This window comes from Rutilus rutilus (genome assembly GCF_951802725.1).
Source record: "Rutilus rutilus genome assembly, chromosome: 25".
In the NCBI taxonomy this organism is placed as follows: domain Eukaryota; kingdom Metazoa; phylum Chordata; class Actinopteri; order Cypriniformes; family Leuciscidae; genus Rutilus; species Rutilus rutilus.
Window position 1 is genome coordinate 28807049 of NC_140229.1, and position 24095 is coordinate 28831143.

The 24095-nt window shown below is 38.2% G+C and overlaps 1 pseudogene across 1 annotated transcript; it reads left to right on the top strand.

The window, feature by feature from the left end:
- Positions 1–757: 757 nt before the first annotated feature.
- Positions 758–2348, top strand: LOC311285447 (annotated as a pseudogene). The gene has a single exon. The product of its transcript is annotated as an uncharacterized misc_RNA (transcript).
- Positions 2349–24095: the final 21747 nt, after the last annotated feature.

Consider the following 24095-nt stretch of genomic DNA (forward strand, 5'->3'; position numbering starts at 1 on the left):
AACAAAACGCATTTTCCCCAAGATGGCACGGGCCCTATGAAATTAAAGCTGTTTGCAACAGTTGCGTGGCCGTGACTATCAGAGGAAAATTAAGATGGTACCACATGTCCCAATGTAAACGGTTCAAAGGTTCATTGAATTAATTGTGATCTTTTTCCTTCATAGGACAGTCGTCGCAATTCCATGGAGGCCAGATGCCAGGACAGTGTCCGGACCCACCTGCATCGAATTGGGACAACGAGTCACACTCGCACACACCTTAGGATGCGGTAGATGGGTATGGAAATATATTAAGGGGCCATCCACATCATACATTCCAGTCACATACAAAGAAATAGTCACATGGCCCCCCGGATTAGCACCGGAACCAAATTGTGCAACAAAAATATGCTGTAAGACAGGTTCTACCCATCTTCCAGACAAAAACTTCACAAGCTACACACGCGCCCCACAATTTCACCACAATATTACCGCCTGGTACCAACTTGAAGAATTCCCAGATTCAAATATTGGTAACATGCACACACTATATGAAAATAACAACCATGGCGGAGATCCAAAAAAATGTTATTCCACTAAGGATCTCCAACCATCCACATATAGGTGCACACACACTACAACACATAACAATACACATTTCAAGTTTACTGAACTTCTTTTCAATCTAACAAATAAGGTGTCTAACAATAACTTGAAAACATTTGTTTGGACTGGCCGAAAAGAAGGAACATACTGTGTGGGAAAATGTGAGGCAAACATGGATAATTTCACTAGCCCTCACAATTGTTCATGGACTTTACACCATTGCTTTAACTTAACCACATGCGGTTACAAAAAACCCACACAGTGTCCGAAATTGTATACCACCCCTCCAGGGGGCATAATCAAAGGAAATGTAAATGAGACTTTACTACATGATGTCAATCTTGTGATAACACATGTCACGTATAACATCTCTAATGTGTTATCTGCTTATGTAAAACACTGCAACTTTAATGATAAGACGTATACATGGCTACAGTCACGCATCGATGATTTAATTTCTGATTACAAAAACAGACTTGCAGTTCAAATTCCATCTGCTCGTACCAAACGAGACCTGTTTGGAAATATAGAAGGCCTTTTTGGCTCAGTTAATTCTATATCCAACACTTACAAAATAACAGGTCAATCTCAATATTCAACTTGGTTGGCAAATCAGGTAGCTACTGGTTTTCAACACATCACCAATAGTAACGAAAACATTATCAAAGCGGTCAGATCTGAAGCGCAGGCGCTTCTGACGACCAGTCAATCAATTTTCAATCAGACCCGTACCATCGAGCATGACTTAGCCTGTAGATTGTATGCACAAGATTTGTTTACTGCAGCAAGACAAGAAATTTTAGATCTTCGTCTCCATAAAACACCTAGGCATGTTTTAAATGATCTTATTGAAATTTTAGATCTGCATAGATGGCTTGCATCAGAAAGAATGAAAAATATTAAGTATTCTGAATTGCTTTCAACATTAATGATGTATACTGGAAATGAATGTACTGGCTGTATTGGGTTCTTTGCCACTTTCCCTCTAATTCACCCAGATCAAATTTATCTAAATTCCACTACCATACGCTCTATTGGCGTGGTAGTGAGGGATCAAATTATAAAATGGGATCATCTGACAGGGTATATGACTTTGAAGGGCACTGAAACCTTGTTTACCACTCGCACCTGTTGTCATGAAACATCTAGTTACATTATCTGTACCTGTAACACTCTACAACCCTTTTCTTCAAATAATTCTAAGCTCATTAATGTTCAAGTCATTGCATGGTCATTCTGATGCTGTTCAAGTGTCTCACACACAGTGGTGCGTCGTCAGTGAGATGAATTCCTTCTCCTATGGAGGTCTGACCTGCCCTGCGAACCACACGTTCTGTTTGGAAGTGAAAGAGGACTTTTCAATGGGTCAGATAAACATCCTGGGGAAGGTACCGATGGACGTGGACGTTTCTCCCTGGTGGGAGGACACTTTTTATGAACAGAGCACTCAAGCTTTGGTCAAAACAATGGACTTGGTGCAAGAAATCATCTTACAGACTGAGTACCATCTCAACCAAGCTCAAGTGGAAGCGAATCTGGCGAGAAAGACTGCAGAAATCCTGTCCAGCTCCTCTACCCGCTCAGCAAGGTATGCTTATACCTGGTGGGACTGGACGTTCCGTGGATGTGTCCTCGCCAGTGTGATCATCTTCGTATTCACACTCTGCCAGTGCTGCTACTGTCACGGGGTGACTAAAAGCCGGAACTTTTCTTTTGTTGTTCCCCCTTCCCCCCAGACGTCTTTCCGGAAACCCCGAGTCTGATTCCGGTGGCTAGTGCGCATGAGCTCGAGACAGCTCACATTGATTAGAGATTGGCCGCACCTGTGGGAGAGAACAAAGACGCGAGTGATATGCGAGAGAAGGATATAAAAGCAGCGTTCTACAGGAGTGTGAGCATGTAAGCTGTGACGTTGATAATTCGTGGCGTGAGCTTTTCTTGGGAAAGATCGAGAAGTGCAGTGTTGAGAGGACGTGCTCAGTTCATCTGGCCAGCTTCTTCCAGTGAATCCGTGCATGTGGTGAGGAATTATCAGCCGTGGAGTTGAGGAGGGAAGGATTATACATCGGAGCTACCACTAGAAAGATAAGTGTTCCACTTTGTGTGGTGAGAAACGAGGCGACAGTAAAGGAACATCTTTGACTGTTATCAGGAATAAAACTGTTGTTTCACTAGATGTCCGCCATCGACCGGCATGGAAATATCTCGCTGGATTTGAGCATTGTTCTAGTTTTGGGGAATTGGAGTGATACTGCGGTGTCCGTTGAACTTTGCACGATTAATGAGAGTGATATTGCGGTGATTGCACGTGTGGGGCGGAGTACAGTGCTTGCAGCGAGGGGGGAAAAAAAGTGCAATAACAACGTGTTGATGGGCGGAGGATCCAAGCATCTAAGTTGAACGCACCACAGTCTAAAGCGCTGTCCTCTATGCTGAGCCACCACAGCTGAACGCCCATTGTGAGTACTCTTTCTTGAAGTTACATTGAACGTTCTGAATGTTTCCTCTCTTCATGCTGTTGCATTGATATCTATATGCTGAGCCACCGTCTAAAGCGCTGTCCTCTATGCTGAGCCACCACAGCTGAACGCCCATTGTGAGTACTCTTTCTTGAAGTTACATTGAACGTTCTGAATGTTTCCTCTCTTCATGCTGTTGCATTGATGTCTATATGCTGAGCCACCGTCTAGAGCGCTGTCTTCTATGCTGAGCCACCACAGCTGAACGCCCATTGTGAGTACTCTCTCTTGAAGTTACACTGAACGTTCTGAATGTTTCCTCTCTTCATGCTGTTGCATTGATACCTATATGCTGAGCCACCGTCTAAAGCGCTGTCTTCTATGCTGAGCCACCACAGTCTAAAGCGCTGTCTTCTATGCTGAGCCACCACAGCTGAACGCCCATTGTGAGTACTCTCTCTTGAAGTTACACTGAACGTTCAGAATGTCTCCTCTCCTTATGCTTTTGTATTGATGCCTACATGCTGAGCCACCACAGTCTACAGCGCTGTCTTCTATGCTGAGCCATCACAGCTGAATGCCCATTGTGAGTATTCTCTCTTGAAGTTATACTGAACGTTCTGAATGTCTCCTCTCTTTATGCTGTTGCATGGATGCCTATAAGCGGAGTCATCACAGTCTAAAGCGCTGCCTTCTATGCTGAGCCATCACAGCTGAACGCCCCTTGTGAGTACTCTCTCCTGAAGTTATACCGAGCAGCCTGAAGGTCCTTCCTCGTAAGCTGTATGCTTTGGAGCCGCAGTCTCGCGCCACTACCTCCAAGAGCCTTGTCCCCTATGTTGAAGCACCACCATTGACGGCTTGACCTGACTACCCGAACTACGATCTCTGCCTACCTGGAGCGGCGACCCGAGTTCGATTCAGATCCCCAGAGGCCAGAGTGGCGGCTCCACGCAGCCTTCGAAGAGGTGTACAACCCGAGTCTAGAGCCCGAGGCCGTTCCGGTGGCGCATTGATCCTGAAACGCAAAAGCCGAAGAATAGAGGATATAGCTACTTACCCACATTGACGTCGTCCCGAACCTCCTGTAGTGCCGTTTCTGTCCAAGCCGACGATCCTTCCCGGCCGTGGTCCAGGCTGACCCTGTGGAATAGATGCTCAACGTTAGGGCATTTACTCTCATTCAACTGCTGCTGTGGAACTAGTGCTGCCACTTTCCTGTCCTTCCCTTGCTGGTTCCGGCCCGTCTTCGGAAGAGTTCCCACCTCCTGTAGTGGTGCCTCGCTTGGCCAGCCGAATCCCGATCCTGTGAGGTAGAAAACAACGATAAAGAGTACCACCATTGAGTCCCCTGTGCCCACCCCTTTGTAAGAGACAGAACGGCCACAAGGAGTGAGGATCTGCGCCCCTGTGTTCGAGAGTCTTTCCTCCAGTGCCATATTCGCCCGCCAACGGGCCTGACCTTAGTGTCCAGATACTTACCCCCCGTCCACATTCAGAGCAGCCTCCAGTTTTAGAAGTAGTGCCACCGTATCCCCGACCTGTGACACTACTTCAGATGCCTTCTCCGCACAATGCGCACTTCAACGAACGTGGCCATTGCGCTCAATCCATTACCAGCCCTACGGAAACTGCAACCATAAGCGGACTTCATCAAATTTTGGCCCCTCAGGGACTGATCTAAATCTGCCCCAAGGGGCCAGGGGCGGAAACTGTAAGGATGGACTTTTACTAAGACTGAATTCAAGAATCCTAACCTGCAATAAACCAATAAAACTCACTAATCTGAAGAAGAGATCTGTGGGACAGAGCACAACACAACCTCTCCAATCTTGTCTCTTCCCCCCATGCTGGGAGCCTGACTCCTCACACTGTCTTCTTCCCCCCAGGTCTTATTCAGTCATGCAAAACACACACACACACCTACTGTCTCCAGTTGTTTTATGAGAGGTCAAAATAAATACTTTGAGTGCGAGTGGTAAAGAAGTTTCATTCCCGCAGCAGCAGAGCAGTCAGAACAAAGAAAACAATGCCTGTTCTTCTGATGTGGGAGATGCCCCAATAAAGATAATAGATAACCATTTGTGTTTATCCCCCAAACTCAGGCGTGACCACTTGGGCACGAGAAAGGGTCCAGCAAAAGCTGAATAAATATTTGGGTGCTAGATGTTTATTGTTCTTTTGTTCCTCTTGGGTATTTAAAGGGGTCATATAATGCCATTTTTATACAAGCTAATATGATTCTTTAGGGTCTAAATTAAAAGTTTGTAATATACTTTAATTAAAAATTCTCATTAGTATTGTAAGAAAACACTAATTTTACCTGGTCAAAAACAGCTCTGTTTTCAGCACGCCGTTTCAGTGCATGTGTCTTTAAATGATAATGAGCTTTGCTCACCCCGCCCCTCTGTTCTGTGGGTACACCGTATTAGACATTCTCTGACCGTATCTAACACAATAACCACGTGTTATTCGTTATAAACGTGGGATTATGAATTATATTGAGAACGTCGTACATAGAAAACATGCCGTAATGTACCCTGAGTGTAAACATTAGACGCATTCATCGTGAAGCCTGCAGCAAGGTTTGCAAATTTCGCAAAGATTAATATAAATACTAATATAAAGGTTAATAAAACATTACACTCACATCTTCTGGAGGTTCAGCAGGAACACGTTGGTACCGATCCGTTTTTTCTCGTTTGTGAAGCTGTCTGGTGTGAAATGATTCGCGCAAACATGAAAGCACAGACGATCGTGGGGAATCCCCGTGAGGGAATCCCCGCGTCAATCCTTTGGGCATATCGCTTCAAAAACAAAACTCAGCCACTGCTTCTTCAACGGCTCGGATTTAGGAACATCCAAATGACTGCTGTGTTCCTTATTACATCTAAGAACAGAACACCACAATCGCTTAGACGCCATTCTACTCCAGCATATCAACAATGGCGGACTACTATGACGACGGCTGTCACAGCTTGCTCAGGGCGGGTCTTGTGTTGAAACACGGCTGTCAATCACAATAGCGGGAGGGGCGTACGATCTTATGGCGTCACAATATCGAACGGCTTGATTTCAGAGATGGTCAAACATATAAGGAGATTAAAACAAAACCACTGGATGGATTTTTATCATGATAGGATGGTTGTGTACAGGCACTGCCAACAGACATTTCAGTGCAATCAACTTGTAAAAGTGCATGTACCATTATATGACCCCTTTAAAGGGGATTGGCAAACCACTCAAGGAAGCATCTGTAAACAGAACTTCCCACACTGTTGCTGTGTGTCTCTATTGCCAGGTATGCTGACTCTTTGAAACTATTTTTGATATTGCATTTTGAATTATGTTTGTATTTTATGCTGATCAGTTATGTATTGTGTATTCTGCTTAATTCTTTTAATTGATGTTTAACCTTACCTGGCAAAATAAATGTTACATCTTGATTTATTCTGAAGTATTCTGAAATCATTATTTTAGTATATTTAAGGAGGCTGGTGCTACCGCAAAATCTTAGTTAAGGTAGGTCAAACTAAAGGCACATGAATGAACGGAGCAGTAGGCACGTCATCTGGAGACCTTTTGATTTCTGTCTATCACTGGTTTAGCAAGTTGTATGGAAATGGCTAAATTAAACTACACTCTCTAGTCAGTAAGCAGTAGGCGACTGACTTTAGGGGTAGATTAGCAAACCCTACATCCACTGACTAAAATCAGAATTAACAGGTTTGTGTCCGTGAGAAACACGATTTGGCCAACGTGATCTCTAAGCGGCATTCGGGTCCATAATGTATTAATAACTGAAAGTATGGAATGTTAAGAATAGTAAAGATCCAAATTAAATCACAATTCCTCGGTTGATCAGCTATTAAGAGAAAAGTCAGTAAAAACAAAGAGTCACTTAAAATTGGAGTCAGATTAAATTATTAATGGAGTCAGAATTAAAATTGGAAATCAACTGTTTAATAAATTAAAGTGATTTTTCAGAAGCGCCCGAAAAGACATACACGCTGAATTCCCTTCAAACCAAGACACCGGACGCCGTCATTGGACCGGTGATTGGAGCTTACACTGCTCATAGCCTTTGGCAAATATATTCTGGACTTTAGATATTCTGACCACGTCCCCCACTGTGAATTTAAAGATGGGTGTCTCTTTACGCATTTTCCCATATAAATTGTTGAACACCATGGATTCGTTTTCTTTATTTACGTCCAACGGTCGCATTTTTATGGACTTGTGATAACTGGAGTTATACCCCTCTGTCAAATCTTGTAGAATATCACAGTAGCGTCTGGAATTTATCGATGTAAGATACCTCCACATTCGTCCTTTTAAAGTTTTATTAAACCTTTCGACTACACTCGCTTTTAATTCAGAAGCTGTTGAAAAATGTTATATTATATTTTTTCATCATCTGTTGAAAAGGTTTGTTGAAAAACTCTGTACCCTTATCTGTCTGCAACTTGATGGGAATTCGTCCCTCTTTCAAAACTGACAAAAATGCTTTGGTCACTTCGGTCGCTGATTTATTTCGCAACACCCTTGTCCATGCGTACTTGCTAAAAACGTCTATAATGGTAATTATAAACTTGATATTATCGTTCTCTTTTGCGTAGGCGGACATATCGACTAAATCAGCCTGGAACTGTTGGTCTGTCCCATACACCACTACACGGTTCCGCTTATAATTTATTGGCGCAGTTCGATGAAGAGTGTATGTGTCCTGACTAGCGAGCCATTTACACACTTCATTATCAGATAGTCTTATACCGTGTTGTTCTAATACAGCTTGTTTTAATCTATCTTTACCCCCAAAAGCTCCAGAGCTCGCTGGGTCGTAATAGATTTTTTTCATTAACTCTGCCATGTCAACGCTATGAGATTTCAGTCATAATGAATCGAGTTGCAAATTTGTTCAGTATTTATTTATTTTTATTTATTTTTTCGCAATATAAAAAGTCACAAACATTTTTTATTTCACAATATATAAAAAAGTCACAAAACATTTTTTCAGAACATTTTTATTTTACAATATAACGTTACAAAAAAAACAAACATTTCCAAACAACAAAATTATTTTTTTTCTTTTATTAGAATGTAAGAAGTAGAAAGTTACAAACATGTATAATGTGAATTATATCATACAAAGAAATAAAATTTCACAGACATTTCAAAATTCTTCTCCAGAATGTATTCGACTAAAAAATCAATAATATTACATACATCCGGATTTTCGTTACTTAACAAACTACACACATCAGTTACATACGTACAAATACATAATATATCTCCTGTTCTAACAGCTTTGTGATCATCAGACATTAGATCGAGAATGTTTTTGATAACCGCACACGGGGTGTTCTCACAGGTAAGAGACATGTTTACCATATGATTCCATTCGTCCGATAATCCCCGCACACAGTTCATTAATTCCATTAGTCGTTTTTCATCCGGACTCACGTCGGTATTTGTAGTCCAATTATTCAGGATAATCTTGTGGAGCAGGTTAGATATTCCACATTTAACACGTGATTTAAAGAAATATTTTGTAATCCAAGAGGTAGAGCAGAAGTTTCCCATTTTCAAACGAGAGTGATCTCTGGATCTTCAGATACGTCGAATTTCCACTTGTCCACGGCTGTGTAGATTATTTCCTCGCATGATTCGTCAATCAGCTTGTCCCGTATTGAAGATAATTTCTCCACTATATACATCTCATCCCGGAGCTCAAATAAAATTGCCTCAACAGCCCCAAGGATTCTCTGTAGATTCGGGCTGGGTCCGAACTGGCTCAAGGCCTGGGCTAATATGTTTTTTAACTCAGGTGTGAGAAGTTCCTGTCTGATCTCTTCAAAACATCCGAAAAAGTAATAAGCAGAGGGTTCAAACAAACAGCTGTGTCTCGTCTGAGATGGATGGTCAACACTGCATCCAACGCAGGAATTTTTCATCTGTTTATCCAGCAAATTTTCTAAAATTACAGCCAAAATAGCCTTGATGATCCGGTGGCCTGTCTCCCCTAGGCATCCGTCCGTCTCATCGACGGTTGTGTCTGGGGTCTCAGCGCCTGCGACAGGTGTTGAAACTCCATAGTTTGCGAGGAAAGCCAAGTTATGATATCCAAGTTCAGTACAGAAATTATTTATCCATTCGATGCTTTTCTGAGGTAATCCATTTGCCATAGTCAGTAATCCGTGTGCTCCAGCCGGTAATCCATCAGTAATTCCAAACAGTGACGATGATGAAGAAGGGGTTGTATCCTCCTGAGACATGATGGGTTTGAATGAGGTAAGCTTTCAAGAGGATGCCTTTTAATGCTTGTAGAGAGTGGGTGGGGTTATATAGGAGCCACGCCTACATTGGACTTCCCACTCGGGGTGGAAGAGCTTCACTTTAATGTTGGTATAACGTTCATACGCATCGCTCCAGTGGTAAAGCTGATTGATCTTGGAAAAAATCTCAGCCATCACTGCTAGATCTTTCCATTGGAACATGAATTTGAGATCATATAATTTTAAATGATCTTTTTCAGATATCGGCCACGTGAATTCTGGGTACGTTCCAAAATCACTACAGAGAATGTAGACGTAGTCGTCCGGGTGTTTATTTATCTGGTCCGCCAAAATTCGGTATCTTGTGCCCATGATTAATCCAGCCCACTCATCAATAAAAAGAGGCGCGTCCTTACCTTCCTGTAAATCCGGCCATACTTTTGAATAGAATAAATCCCAATCCCTTTCAGTGAATTTTAAAGCAGGGTCATCCGTGGAATTTGTGGTGAATCGCTCATCGTTATCCACGTTAAAAAATCTGACTTCTCTGTTGATTTTGTCATAATCATATGTACACGCACGTCCTTCAGACAAGTGAAAAGTATATTTCACAGAATCTTCCGACTCGTGAAGAAATTGCGTTAAGCATGGACCGTGCGTCCCCCGTTTTTTTCGTGGAGCTAGAGTCAAATCCTCGAGAGCATCAGTAATCCTTCTCTCTGGAGTTTTCGGGGGTGCAGCCGTTGCCATTGCAGATAATCTGATTTGCAAAAAAAAAATCACATATAGCTCTTGCCATGTTTGCGCTCCTTTTTAAACAGCTCATGTGACTGTGACGTTGTGGGAAGGGAGGGAGGGAGGGAGGGAGGGAGGGAGGGAGGGAGGGAGGGAGGGAGTATTCCCATGTGATGTCATTTTAGGGAGGACCCTTAAATCAAAATTGACCTCTCAGCTTTGAGAGGGGTGTGTTAGGGGGTGTGGTCTCTTCGAGCCGTTGCATCGGTTTTCTTTGGTCATTTAACCCTCTGAGGTCGGCAAACGCGCCCCCGCGTTTTGCTGGACTTTTTTTACATTGTAGCACTTTAAACTTAAATTACTCCGTCATTTATGGTCATACAGAAAAAATAAATATAAAAAAAGAATCTGTGATATTTCTACTTTTGTATGTGTCCACTTACAATCAAATCAAAACATTGTGCTTTTGTAAAATAAAGAAAATAAACAGGGTGTGCGTTCTGCCTCTCCGTCGCGGTGAACTTTTTTTTCTTGAGCACGTCTATAAACTGAAACAAAACTCAGCGAATACTTGTCACACATTTATGAGCCATATACCTTTATAAACATTTAAGTGTGTACTTTTAAATGATCGGATTCAAACTGAAAACAAATATTTTCTGTTTAAGTAATTTGTATAAAACCAACAAGATGTCCAGCTTCTCAAACGCTTGCTCATTACAGTTAATTTGGCCACGCCTACTCGCGCAAAAGATATTCACATGCAAATCTCCACATGGAACGCGAACGCGCTCGTTACCTCAAAAACAAAACACTTCATCAGTCTCTGCTTTTCGTCGAGTTTGAAAGACGTGAGTTTACATTGGCTTTACCCCAGAAGAAGAATGCGATTTCAAGACAAGAAAGATAAGGTAAGAAACTTACATATTAGTTTGTTATTGTTGCATAAATTTCACATTGCAGTTGAACTGTTGCTAGATATATGGTGAATATTATAATATTTAGACCCGTGTTTACTGTTACTGTGTTTGTGGATATCTGCTCAAACGTAGATATGTATATGGTAGGCCTAACCATAATGTTTTATATTTGAGCGCGATCGCGTTTGAATGTATCATATTTTTTATCGCGATCGCGTTTGAATGCATCATATTTTGGAAAAGCAAAACGCTCCAAACGGCTTCATGTTTTACTATTATCTCATTTCATATCATCATAACGAATGGAAACATTTGAAGTAACATGATAATCAATATATTTTTCTCTAGCTTAGTTGTTACTGAAATCTTTTTGAAAATGTATATAGGCTGCTATATTGTTATTATTTTATGCAGCACTGCGCATAGCCTATACCTACAAGGCACAACAAACCTGTGTTCATTATATAATATATTGTTGGAAACATTTGTGTGAGTGTGTGTGTGTATTCTGTGAATTTTAAAAAGCAATTTTAACCAGAAAAATCTCAAATGTATTCCCAAAATTGTGCAGGCCTTTCTCTTGATATCAGTATGTTCACTTTTTTTTTTTTTTTTTTTTTTTTTTTTTCAGGGCCCAGATGCCACTGAGTCCTGCTGACTTCAACATTCACAGTACATGTCTCTGTACATGAACATGGTAAAGTGAAAATCAAACACCTTGGAAATGAAAGGTATGTACAATGTTTTTAGGAATGGCACAAAGGTCTCTTTCTTTGGATCATTGTTATCAATAAGTGTTTTTTTTTTTTTTTTTGTGTATCTTTGGATTATGTTGTAAATAAATCCAAACAATTTTAAAAGCCATTCTTTTTTTAATCTCCTCATTCTTTGTGCAAGGTTGGTCAGAATGATGGGCCCTGATAAGCTCCTAATAGGGCCATTAGGGAGTGTCTTTGTCTTTCTCAGGTGTAAAAAGCCTTACATATTAATGAGATGATCCGCCCCTTCGCATATTGCTTTTTCACACAAAACACGTCGTAAAAATTTTAAATCAATATATTGTCTTCTCTGAATGAGCAGTCAGGGTGATTTTCACATAGTTTTAGAGCAAATATTCTAGGCTACGTCATACAATTTTCAAAAGTCTTGTGAAGAAATAATAAGTATGGGTTTCATGACCTTATTTCAGTGAGAATTTTTTTTTGTATTTTCACAAACCACGCATAAATGTCATTATCTCAAAACTACAAACTTTTACACACATGCTGTTGATATATTATTGTAGCAGAGTTTGTGCTGAATACAGTGTAATTAGACTTTAGCCATGAAAATGTCACAAGTAACAGAAATAAGCACAAATGTCAGAGCATGTCAGAACACCCCCAGGGCCCAGAAAACAGCTCAGACCCCAGAGGGTTAAGTTCGACCACGGAGATGACCGGATGTGTTTTCTATTTGGGAGCTTGAAGGGGGTGTGGAGTTTTCCCACGGTGACAGCTGTTGGGGCGGGGCTAGGGGCGGGGTTTGTGTCTGTCTCTCTGTAGGCCTCACAGAACTTCATTTCTCGCTGACCTCCGGAGTGAGTAGACGTTCTCCACTCTGCTCCAACATAAGGAAACACTTATATATTTTTTTAAACTCTGAGTCCTTTAACGAATGGTATGTAGAAACGTAAGACTTTTTAACAATGTTTGTGTTTTATGTAAAAGTTTTACAAAATACTATGTGAAAGTTAAATGCTTACAAGTCAACATTTTAAAAATTATCTTTTTGTAATGTTTTAACATCTTGAAATAACAATACAATCTTGAAATATCTCTTTTTAGAGAAAAATGCAATTTTAGTTTGTTTTATGTTAAAGTTTTACAAAATACTATGTGAAAGTTATATGCTTACAAGTCATCATTTTAAAAATGATCTTTTTGTAAATGAAAAAAGTTTTAACATCTTGAAATAACACTAACTCATTTTTTAATAACTCTTTTTAGAGAAAAATGCAATTTGAACTTATTCCACTGTTGTTTTAACGTTTTAAAAGGGATGAATGTACATCTGTCTTCTTTAATAAAAACACTGATCTCACACTCTGATTATGTTTTTATTGTACATTTCTTTAAAAGTTTTAATATACACTGTTTAGAACTACTGAGCGTGGGAATTTTCCCATGCTCAACCCCTAAGAAGGTGTGTCACAAGTCCGATTTTCCCACGGTGTACGTACAGCCCATAAGTGGGAGGAGCTAGCGTGGGAAAATTCCCACGGTCAAAGGGGGCAGGGCTTTGAGGGCCATAAAGCAATAAAACTGTCAGTTTTTTTGACGAAAGGTGCCCTCTATTCTCTCTTCTGCTGCCAAAAACGGGCTTTTTGAAGAAATTCATAGATTTTTCCGATTTTCTGAAGAAACCCTGCTGCCAAGACTGGGCTTTTTGAAGAAACTCAGAGACAATTTCTGTCATTTTGAACAAACTCTGACTCTTTTTATTTTTTTTTAAACAAAAATGCTTACAGCACCTGGTATTCCCAGGCGGTCTCCCATCCAAGTACAAACCAGGCCCGACTCTGCTTAGCTTCCGAGATCAGACGAGATCGGGCGTTCTCAAAGTGGTATGGCCGTAAGCGAAATCTGCTGCCAAAAACAGGCTTTTTGAAGAAATTCATAGATTTTTCAGATTTTCTGAAGAAACTCTGCTGCCAAGACTGGGCTTTTTGAAGAAACTCAGAGACAATTTCTGTCATTTTGAACAAACTCTGACTCTTTTTATTTTTTTTTAAACAAAAATGCTTACAGCACCTGGTATTCCCAGGCGGTCTCCCATCCAAGTACTAACCAGGCCCGACTCTGCTTAGCTTCCGAGATCAGACGAGATCGGGCGTTCTTTTTTGTTTTTTTTGTTTTTTTTTTTATTAAGAAATTCAATCAATAAAATACATTAAAAACAATAAAACAATACACAATACAGTTTTTCTTTCTACAATCATCTCTACATCACATATCTTTCATTTACATACATAACTTAAAAATCTCCTTCAGTTCCCGGCAATTTCCACATCAAATCTTTTAAAACACAACAAACTTTTGGGGTAAAAACATCATAAAAAGCATCCAACATATTTTCATATATAAAATACTCATACAATCTTTCAATATATAATTCAGTTTTCCTTTTAAACACATCCCATACATCCAACACGATTTTTTCCTTTTTAGCTGCAATTCTTCTCTCCCATATTGAACTTTTCATTAGCATTACACACAGATTAATACAACTTTTATTTTTACCCTTTTCTTCCATCCCAAACATCACCACTCTATTCCATTCTACAGTTTTCTCATTTTGTTCCCCTCTCAGCATTTCAATCAGTCGTCTACCATTTTCCTTAAAATCTTCCAATTCTCTACAATTTAAAAACAAGTGTAAAAAAGTTTCATCTTCAACATTACACACCTTACATGTTTCACTTAGTTCCATTCCGATCTTTTTCAATAAAATGTCTGAAAATTGCTCTGTGTCTAATTAAATACTCCAAACTCTCCAATTTTGCCTCTATCATTATACCTTTCATGTTGTTCCATATGTCATCTTCTTTTAGATCTTCATATTTCTGTACCCAGTACTCATTAACCTTTGGTTTCTTAACCCCCTGAGGTCGGCGGTATCGCCGGCGATACCAGCTCGCTTTTTTTTTATCAGTGTAAAAGAAACTCATAAATACTCTGTTGACTTTGATTTTCCATAGGAGTTTCATACATCAATCGATTCTGTTAAATGTGTATTATTTTTCTGTATACTCACAATAAAAACAAAGTGTTGTGCTTTTCGCCAAATTAAGAAAAATAATCACGGAGCGAGTTCTGCCTTCTCTCTGTCCGTGTAGTCCATTCTGAAACGCGTCCGAAAATGAATCATAACTCAGCGAATACTTCTCACACAGGCACGTGATATATGTCTTTATGAAGCTTGAAATCTCTTCTTTTAAATGAAGTAATTAATAAAAAAAACAAATGTTTTCAACTCATGTAATCCGTTTGAAAGCAAGGAGAGGTACCGTTTTTTCCTTCTGCCTAATTATCTCTATAATGAACTGAGGCCGCCCCGCCCCCGGCGCTATTGACATGGTAAATAGTTTAGGTGATCTATGCTTCGCACCCGCCCCCCGATCAATGCCTTGAAAACACGAAGTTTCATCAGATCAGATTCACTGATAGTTCATCGCGTTTAGAGAGGATGGCGCGTTTCTCCGGTAAAGACGCTCTTCAGATGATTCTGGACAGCGAGGAATAACTCACCTTGGCTTTTCCTCAGAGGAAGATTGTAACTCAGACAAACGGCAGCATGTTCAACACCGAGTTTTCACGTGAGTAAATACGTGAACTCAAGTGGTCTAGTGGTAGAACATTTGCCTAGCGTGTCAGAGGTTCTGAGTTCGAATCCGCACTCATATAGTTTTTTTTTTTTTTGTCAAATCAGATTATGTTTATCAGTGGTTGTATATCAGGCAGAGACATGTGTGTGTGTGTATTTTGTTTTGTAATTTCACTGGAACGAAAAGAGAGTCTCCACAACAGATTGAAGCGCGCGTCCGAGTGAAGACTGCGCGAGCCTAAAACAAACACAGTATCCGCGTCTGACTCGCGGGAATCCACGGCGCAAACCTGTGAGGGGCTGTGTTTTCTCGTTTATATTCCTTTTAGCATTTTAGCATTTATATTCCTTATAATAAAAATGAAAGACCTATGTTACAGACATATGAAAGACAACATTTCGTTGATTAGTTTTGGATAGATTATACATTTTTACTGTAAAATATCTGCCACCTCAAATAAGCTTTTATTTGCCAATTTTTTTGTCAAAAATAATCAAATAATCAATCAAATCCTTAACTTTGAAATATGTATGATAAAATGTATACTTTAGTTTGTACAAAGAAAGATTACACTTGAATTGTTGTTTATTTAAATATTTACAAGGTAGATGTAAACAAACTATTAAAAGGTAAATATAAGCCTTTTCTTTAAATAATTTTTATTGTGTTTTATTAGTGACAAATTTGGGGAGAAGATAAATATTCCAAAACTGAAAATACAGTATGAGAATTAACTGCACAATTACATGTTTTCCTTGGCTATTATTGGCCAAATTGCAAGCACAATATGTGGAAAAATAAAAAAGAATTGAGATGCTTCCAACTGTTGCTCTTGCATTCTTGTGGCTCAGTGACTCACCTGAATGAATGGCTCATTAAGTATGCGGTCCTCAGGTGTGAACCACTACATATGCATGATCTGTGACGCCCACTCCGCATATGGCCTTTCCAAACAGAAAGTGCTTTGCAAAATTCAAATCAATGTATTGTGTTATGTGAAGGATTAGGCAGGGTGATTTTCACATAATTTTGAAGAAAAAACACTAGGCGATGACATCCATTAGACAAAAGTCTTATTGGCACATATTTAGTGTGTGTTTTGTGGTCTTATTTCAGAAACTTTAGTTTTTAGTTTTTTCAATAACCACGCATAAACATTATTCTCTCAAAAATGCAGACATGTACATTCTTGTTGCTCACATATTATGGTAGCCCTGTTTGTGCTAAATAGTGTGTAATTTTTTTTTGCCATTACTATGTTTATAAGCAACTGAAAAAAGCACAAATGTCAGGGCATGTCAGAACATCTCAAGGACCCCAAAAACACCTCAGACCCCAGAGGGTTAAAAACCCCCTCTCTAAAAAAAACAGTAAAGCATTTTCACAGTACATTCATTAAAAGCATATAGTTTTTCTCTCCACTTTACATACACTTCTTTCCCTTGTTTCTCTTCTTCCATATTTTCTATTCTTTTTATCCACTCTTTGGGTATTGCTTCTTTCATTATTTCATACTTATTTTTTAGTTCTTGTTCATTAAAATCCTTGCCACTTCCATTGTATCTATTATATACTGTAATGGTAAAAATCCCTCTTTAAATTCATATAAAATATCTCTGACTCTTGTGATCCCAACATCCCACCATTTCTTTAAAAAAATCACTTTCCCCTGATTTAAAATGCCGCTGTTTAAGAATAAAGGCTGATTTTAAAATGCTCTCTCTACCTTGTGGATTAAAATTAACAATAGTTAAAAATTTCCCCCAAGCACTCATCAGTTCTTTGTAAAAATCTGGCATTCCTTCCACCATCCAATTCTTAGTTTTCATCCATAAAATATTATCTCCTAAATTAAAATTCCCACATTTGTTTAAAAAATATTCCATTGTTTTTTTCCATGCTGTTTTACTTTTCTCATCCAGATACTTTTTTATTACTTTAACTCTTAAACTATTTTTCCTTTGTTCCACATCTATCAATCCCATCCCTCCCTTTCCTACTTCTCCTATTATAGTATTGTATGCAATTCTTGGAGGTTTTCCATCCCATATAAAATCCAAAAAACATTTTTTCAACCTTTTTTCCACCCACATCGGCATAGAAGTCACATATAAAACATACCACAACTTTGCTACCATTAAAACATTTACAATTAAAACCTTCCCTTTTAAACTCAAAGTCCTCAATTTCCAAAAAATTAACCTTCTTTCAATTCCTCCTAATATTTCTTCCCACATTACTTCTTTAACATACTTTTCGTCTTTCCCTATTAAAACGCCTAAAATCTTTATTTCCTTTGATTCTTTAAAATCAAAATCATTTGCTAAAACACTCACTCTTCCAAATCTCATATATACTGTTTTCTCTTCATTTATCTTGCTCCCTGATCCCCTACAAAACGTCTGTACCACTTTCATTGCCTTTTTAACACTCTCTATATCCTTAACCATTATCGTTGTATCATCTGCGTATTGAAATATTTTTTCATTTTCCCCACTCTCTTCAATGTCTATCCCCCTTACTTCTTTATCTATTTTTACAGCTAATCCCAATGGTTCTGCAACTAATGAATATAAAAGTGCTGATAGTGGACATCCTTGTCTTATTGACCTAGTTAATTTAAAACATTCTGTTAAAAAAACATTACATTTTATTCTTGTTATTGCTCCTTTATATAAAATTGTAATCCATTTGATAAAACTTTCCCCAAACCCATACACTCTTAAAATCTCAAATAAATAATCATGTTCTACTCTGTCAAATGCCTTTTCAAAATCCAAACTAATAACATATCCGTCTTTGTTTTTTGCTTTCATATACCTTATTCTATCTATTATACTTATTGTTGTGTCCGCTATATCCTTCCCTTTCACTCCATACACTTGATTTGTCTTGATTATGGTTGGCATTACCTCTTTCAATCTGTTGGCTAAAACTTTTGTTAAAATTTTCAAATCTGTATTCAGCATTGTGATTGGTCTATAATTTTTTAAGTCTACTTTTTCTCCTTTTCTTTTATATATCAACTTAACTAATCCCATCCCCATTCTCTGATTCATTTCCTCTTTCTTAAAAATCTCTTCATATACTTCTTTTAAGATACCAGTTAAAAAATCCTTAAAAGTTATGTAAAATTCATTCCCTAAACCATCAATGCCTGGACTTTTCCTTTTATTCAGTTCACTTATTGCTCTTTTTATCTCTTCTTCTCTTATCTCTAGGTCACATTCTTTTTTATCATCCTCTCCTACTTTGGTCTTTATTTGTTTCAATAATTCTAGTTTTTCTTCCTCTTTTACTCCTTCTGCTTTAAATAGCTTTTCATAATATGCTTTTATTGCTTTTAATATCCCCTCATTTGTTTCCACTATCTCTCCATCTTCCCTTTGTATTCCTTTAATTGTTTGTGACATTCCCCTTCTTCTTTCCAAGTCAAAGAAAAACTTTGTACATTTCTCTCCTTCCACTGTGTACTTTGCTTTGCTTCTTAATCGTGCCCCGTTATATTTCTTCTCTTCTATTTCTTTCAGTTTTCCATCTATTTCTTTTATTTTTTTGTACATCCTTTTCGTTCATGTTCAATTCCTTTTCTAGTTGTTCTCGTATTTCTCTTTCCTTACCCTTTTTGCATCTCTGGATTATCCCACAATATTTTATGGTAAACTTTTTGATTAAATACTTCACATTTTCCCACCAAATCCTTTTATCTTCTCTATACATTCAGTTTTCTTTTTCCTTTGTTATGATTTCTTGTACACTCAAAACATAGTCTTCATTCTTTAAAATCCCTGTGTTTAAAACCCATACTCCCGGCCCTCTTTTCACTGTATTCCAATCTATTTGCATAAAAATAGGTTTATGATCACTTAAACTTGTTTCTTCGTACCTTATTTTTTCTAAAAAGCTTTCAATATTCCTTGTACATAAAATAAAATCAATTCTTGTTTTACAAATAAAATTCCCCACTATTTGTCTTCTTGAAAATTATTTTCTCTTTTCATTTCTTTCTCTCCATACATCAATCAAATTGTTTTCTTCCATCAGCCCTTTTAACTCTTTTCTTCCTGTATCCGTCTTAAAAACCATTCCTTCCGCCATGTCCAGTTTACTAAAAACAACATTAAAATCCCCCATAATAACAATTTCCTTATATTTCCTTAAAAGTTCCCTTAAACCATTAAAATATTCCCTCTTCTTAATCTCTTCCGGTGGTGCATGCACATTTACCACAAGTATTTTGTTCTCTTAATATTCCATTTCAAACCTTTACATGTCCCCACTTTATCTTTATATACTACTTTACATTTTATATCTCTATTTTCTTTTATTAGTACTGCAACTCCTCTTCCAAGTCTATCATCACCGTTGTTGTATAAAATCTCTCCATTCCATTTTTTCCTTATTTCACTTATATGCAAGTCTTTCCAGTTAGTCTCTTGTAACATTATCACATCTTCTCTTTTGCACATTTCCTTCACTTTTTTCAAATTTCCTCATGTCCATTAACCCTCTAGCATTAAAAATAACCATTTTTAAAATCATAACACAAAAAAAAGTTCTTAAAAAGACATTGCTAAAATCCATCTTTTCATTCCATCTCCTCCGAGTCCTTTACCAGCTCCTCTCCATCTATACTTTGTTGCTCACCTTTTAAAGTCACTCTTTTCCTCGCTCCTTCAATGCTCAGTTTTATCTTTATTGATCTTCTCCTTTTACTTGATTTAACTACATTGTCATCTTCTTCATTTTCCGCTTCCTTTTCCATTTCCACATTCTGCTCCTTGTCCTTTTGTTCCGCTCTGTCCACTTCACTTTCCAAGCTTACAGTTATGTCCATTTGTGTCCAGTTTTCATCCTCTTGTTGTATTTGTTCTCCCTGCTTATTCTCACTGTCCATCCGTTCCTCACTTCCTTTCCACTTCCACATTTTCTGTAATTTCGCTCGTCTCATTTCCTCCGTCTTCTTCTTCTTGCTCCTTTTCTGTGTCTCTTTCACGCACCTGCCCACTCACTTGCTCCTCTTCTTCCTCCTCCTCTCGCCCTGTCCCACATTCACATTTAGTGAGAACCTCTCGGCAATCCGGGCACTTAATGGCGTTACAGTTCCTTGCAAAGTGGCCTTTCTCGTCACACTTAAAACACTTAAAATCTGGACAGTCTTTCACCACGTGGTCCGGGCTCATGCACAGCCGACAGGTTTTAACCTGATGACTGTGCATCACTCTGAAATATTGTGGTCCTTCCGCTGTTTCCAGTCTTGTGCTGTATGGTAGTGACGCCACCTCCCTTGGGAACCTTACTTTTAAAAAGCGCGTACCGTCCTTTATATTTGTGCCCGAATAGAACCTCCTTTTCACCACAGATACAGGGATTACTCCCCATTGTTCCAGTTTATTAAAAATATCCACATCCTCAGTGTAAGCCGGCAGGTGCATAAAAGAGACAACATAGTCCCTGTTTTGAAAACTCTTTACCTCGAATGTCATTCCTTTGATGTCCAGTCCGTCCATTAAGAAACCCGTATCCTCCTCACGTTCAAGTGTGACTTCATATTCATTTGTTTGTTTAGGTCTCACCGCCTAAATCTTTCCTTCTCCGATCTTCTCCGTCACTGCTTTTATGATATTCATTGCTCTCACCTCTTTTTCATCTCTTAAATCCACCGTTATTGTCGCTTCCTTTTTGTACATCCTTTTCACTTTCTCCTTTCTCCTTTCTTTCCCCCGTTCTTGTCCATCTCTTTGTTGTTCGTCCGGTCCGTGGTCGTTTCGCCCTCGTGGTACTCCAGCCATTGCAATGTCCGTTAACGTTTGTCCATCCATCAAAGAAAAACACGCAGACAAAAATTCCTCCCAAACAGCGTACGCTGTTGGGAGGATTTAGCTTAACAAAAAACAAAAAAAACTTACAAAAAAACACTGATTCTAACATAAAACAAAAGAAAAAAACACAGAAACACGTTTGGTGAGCCTTTCTCACCCACTACTGCCAATTCACTTCCTGATTGCTCTATAGCGCCCTCAAAGTGGTATGGCCGTAAGCGAAATCTGCTGCCAAAAACGGGCTATTTAAAAGGTTAGAACATTAGTGAAGTAAACTAAAAAGCTTACAGCACCTGGTATTCCCAGGCGGTCTCCCATCCAAGTACTAACCAGGCCCAACTCTGCTTAGCTTCCGAGATCAGACGAGATCGGGCGTTCTCAAAGTGGTATGGCCGTAAGCGAAATCTGCTGCCAAAAACGGACTTTTTGAAGAAATTCATCGATTTTTCAGATTTTCTGAAGAAACTCTGCTGCCAAGACTGGGCTTTTTGAAGAAACTCAGAGACAATTTTTGTCATTTTGAACAAACTCTTAGACTCTTTTTTTTAAACAAAAATGCTTACAGCACCTGGTATTCCCAGGCGGTCTCCCATCCAAGTACTAACCAGGCCCGACTCTGCTTAGCTTCCGAGATCAGACGAGACGTTTTTTTTTTTTTTTTTTTTTTTTTTATGAGTACTTTTACAATTTACATGTCATTCATTTGCAATACATCATCTCATTACAGGATTCAATTAACATGTTTTCATATACATTTCCCCATCCATAGATAGCCACATGTTACAAGCATAATTACTTTGGCATATTTATCTTATATTCATTAAAACATTCTATTACTCTTGTGTTATTCCCTGTAATTGTTTTGTAAAACCTCTCAGTTTTTTCATTCAAGCTGAAATATTCAAACAAGATCTGCAAATGACCCTCTAGCTTCATTTTAAAGAAAAAACACATATTTATGTTACCTTGTTTTCCCTTCATGACATTTCGTCTACACCATATTGCATATCTTGCCACATGTAGAATAAAGTTAACTATATATTTATTTTCCCCCTTCCTTTTAGTCCAAGTAGAACTACTTTATTCCATTCACTTTGTTGTTCAATTCTTTCTTCCAAAATTCCTTCTACAATTTTTTTTATTTTTCCCATAAAATCCTGAAGATTCGAACAAAAAAGAAACAAATGTAAAAACCCTTCATCCTCATTTTTACAAACATCACATCTTGCGTTCTGTGCAAACCTCATTTTACATAGTCTCATTTTTGTATAAATAACATTGTCTTAAAAGAAAATTGAAATTCTCAATCATTGGATCCATGTATCTTATTCTTAAATTTCCCCAAATGTTTTCAGTTTCAGTCCCTGGGAATAACCTAGTCCAAAAACTATTTGCTATTGGTTGAACAAAAACCATCATTCTAAAGTAATTATAAAAATTTTTTAGAGAGCAAGATTGAATTGCATGTTTATTCCCGCTTTCTTTTAATAACACTTCAACCTTTCCCTTTCCTTCCTCCTTTTTTTCTATTCCTTCTATCCATTCTTTAGGAATTGCTTTTTTGATTTTGTCAAATTGTTGTTTTTCTATACCCCTTGCTACCTCTTCTCCAATCCCCTCAATTTCTTCTATTATACCTTGAAGTGGTATAAAGCCATCTATTACCTCATACAGAATATCTCTAACTTTAACTATTCCAGCTGCAATCCATTGTTTAAAATATAATTCCTTCTCGTCATATAACACATTAGAATTTAGAAACAATGGATGATTCAAAAACTCTTTCATTCCTTCTGGCTTATACACAACTGTCGGTAAAAATTCTTTCCACGCCCCTAAAACTTCTCTATAGAATTCTGGTATACCCTTTAACATATGTTCCTTCAGTTTCATCCATATTATTCCCTCGCCCATATAAAGACCTCCACACTTATTTAGAAAGAATTCCATTCCGTCTTTCCACTCTTGTCTATTATCCTTATTTAAAAATTTCTTTATTATCTTAACCCTCAGACTCTTCATTCTTAAAACAGGATCTAACAAACCTAAACCCCCCTTCTCAACAGGCCCTATCATTGTGTCGTATGCTATCTTTGCTGGTTTGCCATCCCATATAAATTTTAAAATACATGTTTTCAACTTCTTATAAACCCAAATTGGTAATGGAGTTACCTCTAAAGCATACCATATTTTTGACAGCATCAGAGCATTCACAATCAAAATTTTCCCTCTCAGGTTCAAAAATCTTTGTCTCCAAAATGTCAATCTTCTCTCAATTCCTCCTAGAATCTCATCCCATATTATGTCTCTAGTTTTCTTTTCCTCCTTCCCAATTCGAATTCCCAGAATTTTCATGTTTTCTGTCTCCTCTTTAAAATTAAGATAGTCAGGTAATTGTTTTGCTGTTCCTATTCTCATCATTACAGTTTTATCTATATTTACTTTTGCTCCTGAACCCTTACAATATTTTTGTATTTTCCCCATAGCTCCTTCAATGCTCTTAATATCCTTTAAAATTAAAGTTGTGTCATCCGCGTATTGGTAAATGTTTTGTTCTTTTCTCATTCCACCAAAGCCAACTCCTTTAATACTTTCATCTTCTGCAACTGCTAAACCTAAAGGTTCTGCTACAATACTATATAATAATGCAGATAAAGGGCAACCCTGTCTTATTGACCTTGTTATGCTAAAAACATCTGTCATAAAACCATTACACTTCACAAAACTAATTGCATCTTTATATAAGGACCTAATCCATTTTACAAACTTATCGCCGAAACCAAATTTCTCTAAAAGTTCAAATAAAAAATCATGTTCTACCCTATCGAAGGCTTTTTCTAAGTCTATACTAACCATATATCCCTCCTTTTTACTTTCTATCATATAACTTATTTTATCCCTTATATTACTTACCGTATCTGTAATTTCTCTCC